The following is a 9,572-nucleotide window of genomic DNA, read 5'->3' as shown; positions in this document are numbered from 1 at the left end:
GAAAACGGCTATCATGTTCCCCCTCGGTCTTCTCTTTTCCAAACTAAACAAACCCAATTCTTTCAGCCTTCCCTCATAGGTCATGTTCTCTAGACCTTTAATCATTCTTGTTGCTCTTCTCTGGACCCTCTCCAGTTTCTCCACATCTTTCTTGAAATGCGGTGCCCAGAACTGGACACAATACTCCAACTGAGGCCTAACCAGCACAGAGTAGAGCGGAAGAATGACTTCTCATGTCTTGCTGACAACAAGCAGTATAAGAACCTCTATAGAGTAGTGAAGGAAAAAAGAGCCTCTTCCCAGGATTATCCCTGTCCCTGTCCCTACAGATAGAATCATAGAATCATGCAGAGTATAATTTGATGTATTTCTACAACAGGGAATATAAATAACAAAAGTTATGCAAACCTACACCACTAGGTGGAGGCAGATATTTGGAGGAGTTTGTGAGAAAACTTTCAAAAAAGAGAAGTAATATTGGAATTCTGCTTTAAGTCATTTGGCTCACATCTCAGCAGATCTGTACAGTGCTGGATCTTTAATTTTTTTCCATGAAAGAACCTGGTTAAAATCTTTTAAATAAATAATGTTATTTCCACTCTCCTATTTGTCTGTGCTCTAATAGGGATAGAAAAAAGATAATTATTTGCTAATAATGGCTTATATTTGAATCAGAGAGTTAGTAAAATTATTTTAAAAAGAAAATCTCTCTAGAAATGCATATTGTTGTTGCATCAAATTCTGCCCTCCTTGCTCAGATCCTCCCAGGTATTGAGGTTCCTGGCTCCCATTGGTTTCAATGGAAATTAGTCTAAATACCTTTGAGGATCTGGGCCTCATACCCTACTCTGACAAAACTTAGGTTGAATTAGTGTCAGTCAAACACTGAGCGGGATTAAGGTGTGCATCTTACTGCACATTGTACAAAAGCTTCTTGCTATCAGTCTATTTTTTGCAGTACAGCTGCTCCCCGAGTTGCGAATGGTCGAGTTACGACCGTTCGCACTTACGACCAAAGCTCCCATGGAGCAGTCGTAAAGGCGGTCCTCGAGTTACGAATGTGACCCGCGCTTACAAACAGCGTGGTCACGTGTAACTCAATAGGGTCCAAGTTACGAACTGATCGAGTTACAGCCAAGTGTTTGGTCTGTAACTCGTTCGTAACTCGGAGAGAGGCTGTAATGTTTTTTCTGTATTCACCAGTTTTGTTTTCTTGCCTCCTTGGACATGTTGGACTTTGTACATAATGGTGAATATATGGTATATTTATCATCCTCTCTGACTGTAATGTGTTTTGAGTGATGGCAAATTGTCAAGCCATATTCAGTACAGGCTGATCAATTGATACTCATTAGTGAGATAAGCATGTGAATTGTAAGCCCAGGACTTGCTAAGGGCAGGATCCCACTACTACTTGCTGCAGGACAGTGTGCGTTGCTGCAGAACTCTTAGTTGTGTATGTGCACATGACTTGTTTTTGTAAAAATCTGGCCCTGGGGCAAATAAACTAACATTCAACGATTCAGCTTTTTATCTTGTAAAATACAACCAACTGATAAGTAAAATACAACCAATTAATAAGTAAAGTTTCCTTTTGAGGATATACTATTGCACCAAGATCGGAATTAAGGTTATATGCTAACTTATGAGTTCCCTGACGTCTGCACAGTGTTTGTGATGACTTTGCCACACACATTGGTGTCCTTAATCTGTTCTGTGGTCCTGGGGTTATTTGTCACATGCACAAACATTATTCCTATTGCTGATCACCCATAGTGGACTGATATTGGATGCCTTGCCCTCATGTGAACAGATACAACGAACAAGCATTGTTACAGTTACCTGTACATGATGCTGTGTTTTTGAAAGGCCTGAACTTATGGAGCAGGTGTAGACAGTGAGGGATGCGTAAAACTAGCAGAGACAGGAAGTCTCTCTGTGCTGACCATGCCCTTAGCTTCTTGTGGAAGTGGCCTCCTGTGCATGTATTAAATATGGAGTACTCTTGAACTGTACTGCTGTACACTTTCTATCTAGCGCAGTTGTATAAGACCCCAGTTTGCACAATGGTATGGAACTGGGGCTTAGCCACAACAGACCCTGAATCAGGGAGAAAGTTTCCTAAATATGTAGTATTATTACACTAGTTTCATGTTGGTACCTGGTCAAAGTAGGCTTATCTTCTTGCTTAATTATCTTCTCTGTTGTGCTGTGAATAAATATTTTTTAATGACAGTTAAGGACCATCTTATTCTGAGTTTGTACAGGTCCTAAGGCAATGAGATTCTGGCCTATGACTGGGACTATGAGGCAGTACCACAATACAAATAATCACATGCTGATCTACAGAAATATTTTTCTGCCTTGGACATCCCCACTAGCTTGAGAGATCCAGAGGTATCAGTTACTGAAAATGGAAGCATGTGAACTTGACAGCTTCAGTTTCAGTCCCCTTGTTTCCTGCACTGAGTGGTTTTTCTGCTCTTTACACTAAATGGTAAGCATGTCCACATAATAGTGTGATGAAGATGGATGGATGGGAGGTTTTGACTTCCTTAGTCATGGCATACTGTTGCAGGAAGGAGGTTTGCTGGGAAGAGATGGGGTCGATCTGACCACAAAAGGGAAGGACATCTTAATGCAGTGACTCACCAATCTTATTAGAAGGGCTTTAAACTAAGTTGAGTAGGGGCAGGTGACAAAAGGCAACTAGGTTCAAAAGGTATCTTTAATAGAGGACTAGTTCTTTGGGGAGAATCAGATATGGAAAATTAGAGTAGAATTACAGGCGCAACAAGAGGGAAATCCCTGGGGAGAATCTGATCAATCCCTTAGATCAGTGTTTCTCAAAGTGGTCCGTGAAACCACTTTGAGAAAGTTGCTAACTGGTCACGCCGGTGTGTTTATTTACCAGCACTGAGGCCACGGAGCCTTGCAGGTCCCTTTGGCTCTGGTTAGCCAGTCATAGCAAAAGGAGCTGTGGCTGCTGCATCCCATGGCTCCCTTTGGCTGCAAACAGCAAATCGGATCCAATGGGAGCCACGAGGCTTTGTGGCTGCGGCACCAGTAAATAAACACACCAGTGTAGCCAGTTAGCAGTTTTCTCAAAGTGGTTTCATGGACCATTTTGAGTGTCACTGCTTTAGACGTCTACTCACAAATTCAAGGAATAACAGGACTAAGCAGTCAGAATTGGGAGTACTAATAGACAAGTCATAACTGAGCTTAAGTGGCATCTCAGATACTTGATGGGATAAATCTCATAACTGCAGTACTGGCATAGAGGGGTACATCTTGTTCAGGAAGAGCATGTAGGAATAAAAGGGAGGTGGTGTTGTATTGTACACTTGTTCTGAGTTCCAGAAAGAGGCAAGAGGCAGACCAGTTGAAAGTCTCTGGGTAAAGACGAAGTGGGGAAAACACATCCAAACCAGGAGGAGGAGGGAGATGAGGCATTTCTAGAACAAATAAAACAAATATCCAGAACACAGGCTCTTATAGTAATGAGGGACTTTACCTACCTAGACATCAGTGGGAAAAGTAATATGGTAAAACACAAAATATCCAATAAGTTCTTGGAATGTCATGGGGACAATGCTTTGTTTCAGAAACTGAAGGAAGTAACCCAGGGCATAGGCATTTAAGAATTGATTCTGACCAACAGGGAGGAGATGGTTATGAACCTGTAGGTAGAGGCCTATTTGGGTGAAAGTGATTATGAATAAGGCTGTGAATCATTCATGGAGGTCACAGAAATCATGAAACAAAAAACAGGACTATGTAGCACTTTAAAGACTAACAAGATGGTTTATTAGGTGATGAGCTTTCGTTGGCCAGACCCACTTCCTCAGATCAAATAGTGGAAGAAAATTGACACAACCATATATACCAAAGGATACAATCAAAAAAATGTGCACATATGAAAAGGACAAATCAAATTTCATGTGTTCATTTTTTTGATTGTATCCTTTGGTATATATGGTTGTGCCAATTTTCTTCCACTATTTGATCTGAGGAAGTGGGTCTGGCCCACGAAAGCTCATCACCTAATAAACCATCTTGTTAGTCTTTAAAGTTCTACATAGTCCTGTTTTTTGTTTCAGCTACATGAGACTAACATGGCTACATTTCTATCACAGAAATCATGGATTCTGTGACTTTCTGGGACCTTTGTGACTTCCACAGTAGTTGGCGTGGTACATCTCAGGGCATTCCTGGGGCCAGATGCTGTGCTGGAGCATTGGTTGGAGAGCAGTCAGGGTACCCTGGGCAGTTCCCCCACCTGGAGTGGAAGTAGTAGTGGCACTCCAGCCTGCTCTCAGAGCAGTGGAGTCTGCTGGAGCGCTGCCTTTCCCCAGCACCTAACATTTATTTAGGGCCATTTTTAGTAAAAGTCATGGACAGGTGACAGGTCATCTTAACCATAGTTCTCTCCAGCAAAGTGACAGAGTCCCTGTGTATCTACAGTTTATGGAATTTGCTTTGGTCACAAGGATGTCACAATAGTGCTTGTGTAATTTTAACTGGAAGTTCTGGTTGACAGACTGAGAGGCCATCTATCTCTCAGTACTGGAGCTAGTTGGAGAAAGGATTGAGAAAAGGTGTTGAGGAAAGACTAAACCTTGAATACATTTGTGAGTGAACAGGAGGTAACTGATAGAGGTAAGGGTCACTATTGTATTTTTTATATCCAACCTCTATCCACACATACACATTCAAGAGCATGGGTGCATAGAAACGTGTAATATTCTCCATTTATATGACCAGATCATTAGCTGCTGTAAATCCAATGAGCCTCTACTGACTTCCCTTTTAATTGACTTGAGTTGAAGGACTGGCCTACAGCCTCTGAACCTGGAAACTTTCCTGGCAACCTGTGTCACTATTGGATGTTATGGGGAAGGTCTTCTTTCCTTTCTCCAGTTGTTTTATGTTTAATATTGGTCCTTATTTTATGACTTCTGCATCCCTGGAGCCAAAATCTAGTGGTGCAAGCCATCAGAGATGGGAGAAATTAGAACAGAAAACACAGAAGGACTTCTCTTCTAGCTGACTGTGTCTAGACTACAAAGTTCTATCACTTTTCTTCTGAAAGAGGCTTTTCTGACAGTTGGCCCGTCTACACTGGGCCAAATGTCAGAAAAAAAGCCTCTTTCAGAACATCCCTTCTTCCTCGTAGAACGAGGTTTACAGAGATGCTGAAAAAACATGTCTGCTTTAACAAAATATTTTTTTGGAAAAGCAGACGCATTCCTTGGACGTGGCAGAGCTTTTCTGGGATATCTCTGGTATCCTGGAAAAACTCTGCAGTCTAGATGTACCTGCTGTCTACTTAAGATATTAAGTGGATAGCTAGCATATTAAATGGAGGATAACAAAGCGTTTCTTAGCAACACTAGTGCTCTTAATCCTACACCATTACTATTGCAACTGTATGGGCAATGTAAGTTACAGTTCTGATTCCATCTGCATCTGGGTGTTGGAATCGAAGGGTAAGGATGGGTAATCGCCTAATCTTGAGCAATCTTTCATGGGAAGGGTAAATTCTGATCAATTCCTCCTCCATGCCTTGGAATGCTGTTACAATGGAGACAGATAAATATGGCATTTCAGATTTCTTGTTAAATATTAAGTCTCCAGGAGAATTTCTGCTGAGAGACACATGGGAGATAAAATCCTGATTTTATTAATACATCAACTATTTCACAGTTTCATAGGGTATGTCTACACTACCCCCCTAGTTCGAACTAGGGGGGTAATGTATGCATACCGAACTTGCTAATGAAGCCCGGGATTTGAATTTCCCGGGCTTCATTAGCATAAAGCCGGCGCCGCCATTTTTAAAAGCCGGCTAGTGCGAACCCCGTGCCGCGCGGCTACACGCGGCACGGACTAGATAGTTCGGATTAGGCTTCTAATCCAAACTATCTGTACGCCTCGTGGAACGAGGTGTACAGATAGTTCGGATTAGGAAGCCTAATCCGAACTATCTAGTCCGTGCCGCGTGTAGCCGCGCGGCACGGGGTTCGCACTAGCCGGCTTTTAAAAATGGCGGCGCCGGCTTTATGCTAATGAAGCCCGGGAAATTCAAATCCCGGGCTTCATTAGCAAGTTCGGTATGCATACATTACCCCCCTAGTTCGAACTAGGGGGGTAGTGTAGACATACCCATAGAGTTTAAGGCTGGTAGGTCATTAGATCATGTACTTTAATCTTCTGTATGCCACAAACCATTACGTTTCACCTAGCAACCCTATGCTGAAACCAAAACTTGTCTTGGACTAAAAATTGTCACTCTTGAAGGGTATGTCAACACAGCAGTGTTAATTTGGAATAACTGATGTTATTGCAAAATAACATAGTCCGCATCTACACAGCAAGCCATTATTTCAACATAATGTCAAATAATGTCAAGCTGGAGGACTTCTTTCTCCGACTCCTATAACCCGCATTTTATGGGGAGTAAGGGAAATAGGAGGAAGAGTGCTCTTTCCCCGACTTCCTGCTGTGTAGACAGCGCCAAAAGCCGAAATAAACTATTTCAACTTAAGCTGCACAATTGATAGCTCAAGTTGTGTAGCTTATTTCTGCTTTAGCCCTGCAGTGTAGATGTGCCCAAGGCCTAGGAGACTAAGATGCTGTGTGCTGCAGACAGAGGATAGGAGAAACTGAAATGCTACCAATGCCTGAGGCCTTTGCAATGGTAGAGAAATGATTAGGTCAGAAATGCCCTGATGATCCTGGTGGTTGATCAGTGCCCCATACTCCCGAAGAATACAAATTCCCAACCTCCCAAACAATAATCCCTGCTAGTCTAACCCAGGGAAAATTCCTCCCCACCCTCAAATCTGGAGATCAATTGCATCCTGACCAATGTTCTCTCCAATTCTACGTGTAGAATACATTTTATGTGCATTGAGGCATGTATGGATGTGTACAACCATTAGAAACACATGTCTGCCACCCAAGTGCTCAGTTTACAGGTAACACTGATCCTGACTATGTGAGCAAGACTTACCAAGACTTAATCTCTGAGGCTTCACATAAAGGTATGGGGCAATCACCCTACCCATGGAAAACACCTAGCTAGATAATTTCATGGAGGTTAGGTCCATAAAAGTCTATTAGCCAGGGGATAAAATGGTGTCCTTGGCCTCTGTTTGTCAGAGGCTGGAGAGGGATGGCAGGAGATAAATCGCTTGATCATTGTCTTCTGTCCACCCTCTCTGGGGCACCTGGTGCTGGCCACTGTCGGCAGACAGGATACTGGGCTAGATGGACCTTTGGTCTGACCCAGTACGGCCGTTCTTATGTTCTTATGTTGTGCACTGGGGGAAAATCTTTTAGGGTCTCTAGAGGCAACTGGACAAATACCTATTCCATGTGTCTTCTCTGCAAGTATTTAAATTACCATAAAATAAAACTGAAGCCTTTTTTCAAAACAGAGTGCATAAAGTTTGACTTCTAAATTCATACAGTGGGGCCTTTATAAAGTGCCTTGATTTTCAAGAGATATTGAACCCCTAGAAGTTCTTTGCACTATCCATAGGTAATTCTGGGTGCTCAGCACTTTTGGAAATGACACCCTGACTAAGCAAAACACTTCAGCATGTGTTTAACTTTAGATTTATTTGTTGGCATAGAGTTAGGCATGTGATTACGTTGCTGAATCAGGATGTAGGCGTGTTAATATGGATTTAGGAGTTTTAGTTTAGGCACCCAGTTTTAAAAATCTTGGCTATAAATTATTCTGTGTGCTATCAAAATGCCTAAATTAATAGTAAAGGTGGAAAAGATTATTTTATGTGGGGATCTTATTTAAAAGGAGCAGCTTTTCCTTATTATAATCCGTCCCCCCACAATAGTTCTGCAAACAGACATGGTCACCATGAGGGAAGAAAAGGATTTGCATGATTCCCAGGTCCACTTATCACCATGTCTGGTCTCCTACAGAGTCTTTACTAGATAGTGAATTAAAGACACAAGCACCGAATCCCAATATCAATGATAACCAGCAAAATCCTTTCCTTTAATTTCAGCTGTTTACAGCGAGGTTGTTTTCCTCCTGGACCATATGGACGATCAAGATAAGGCCACTATTGCCCTTCAGATTGTCAAGATAGCTGAGACCAAACTGGCTGTCGTTGTGACTGTTCTCCTAGAAAAACTTCAGCAGGATGAGGTAGGGCAGTTTCATCAAATCACATCTGTTTTCCATGTTTCCACTCCAAATTCTGTTTGACTTCATGGAAGTAATTCAATACAGAACTTGGCTCAGCCCACCTTCAGTGTAATCAGTATTTACCCTTCTGTCTTCATGCAAAACTCATCATGCAAAATTCTGTTACAGATCAGGATGATATAATAAAGAGACACTCAGAGGAGCACTGTCCTTTTGTACACACTGGAGTACATGGGCTGTTTATTATAAAAGTGCACTGTAGGGGTATCTATAATCTCTTATAGCAGTATTTTGTCCTCCTTTAGCATCTTCATCCAAAAACCTCAAAGCACTTACCTACTTACTCATGAATTAGGTTTTACAGCATCTTTGGGAGAGTGATAAACATCCCCATTTACTGATGGGCTGTGTCATGGGGAATTAAATAACTTGCTCAACACCACATAGTGAGTTAGTAGAAGAATGGTGAATAAAACCCATGTGAACTGACTCTCTGCTCTAAACCCAAGACATATGACATATAATGACATATGATTGGGATATAGCTTTGAAGGGTTCTTAAATAATCCAAACCCCTTTTTCCTTTATTAATACTCGCATCCTGCAAAGTCCATTTCTCTATTAAGGGTCAACACAGAAGGCATTTTAGTTTCAAGTACCAGAAAGCCAAGACAAGCAGTTCATTTCTGGCTCACTTGAATAGTGTGGGGCTCATATATTCATAAGTTATCAATTATGATTTTCAATTAAAAATCCTCCTTACATTTAAAAATGAATGGAAAGAGTCAGAGCCTCTCCCCACTAGAGCAGTGATAGCGGTTTGCAGCAGCATCCTTTAAAAGCACAACCACTGGAATGTGTAGCCAACCATTGGCTTTGAACATTCCAAAGTGCTTTATGACCTTAGCAGGCAGTTCACACCTTCAGCTGCCTGAATTCAGAGTTATAGACTCACAGGTGATAGCTAACAGGGAGTTTTGAGAGGGCGTTCTCCAGGTGAAGGAGAAGCAGATACAGGACTCTTGAGGGAAGTGTGTTTTGTCATTGGGGCTTTCTTAGTGTGTGCAGAGCTTGTGTTTGTTTGGTGTGTGGTGGTGTTGGTTTTTTTTTTTCTTTCCCCTCCCCCCGTTTGAATGAGGCTTTAGAGGGGGAGTTCTCCAGGTAGAGGAGAAGTAGATACAGGAGTCTTGAGGGAAGTGGGTGTTGTGCTTAGGGCTGCTTGCTGTATGCTGAGCTTGTGTTTGTGAGTGAGGGTTGGTGTGTGTGCTTTTTTGTTGTTTGTTTGTTTGTTTGTTTTATTTATTTATTTTCCCCTGTGTTTGAGAGTGAGGCTTTTTTTTCCCTTCCCTCCCCTCCCCTTGATAGAGTTTGTGCTGTGATTGGTAGGGGC

This window comes from Pelodiscus sinensis, chromosome 33 (genome assembly GCF_049634645.1).
Source record: "Pelodiscus sinensis isolate JC-2024 chromosome 33, ASM4963464v1, whole genome shotgun sequence".
Lineage (NCBI taxonomy): Eukaryota > Metazoa > Chordata > Testudines > Trionychidae > Pelodiscus > Pelodiscus sinensis.
The sequence above is the reverse complement of the archived record's forward strand: the minus strand, read 5'-3'. Positions refer to the sequence as shown.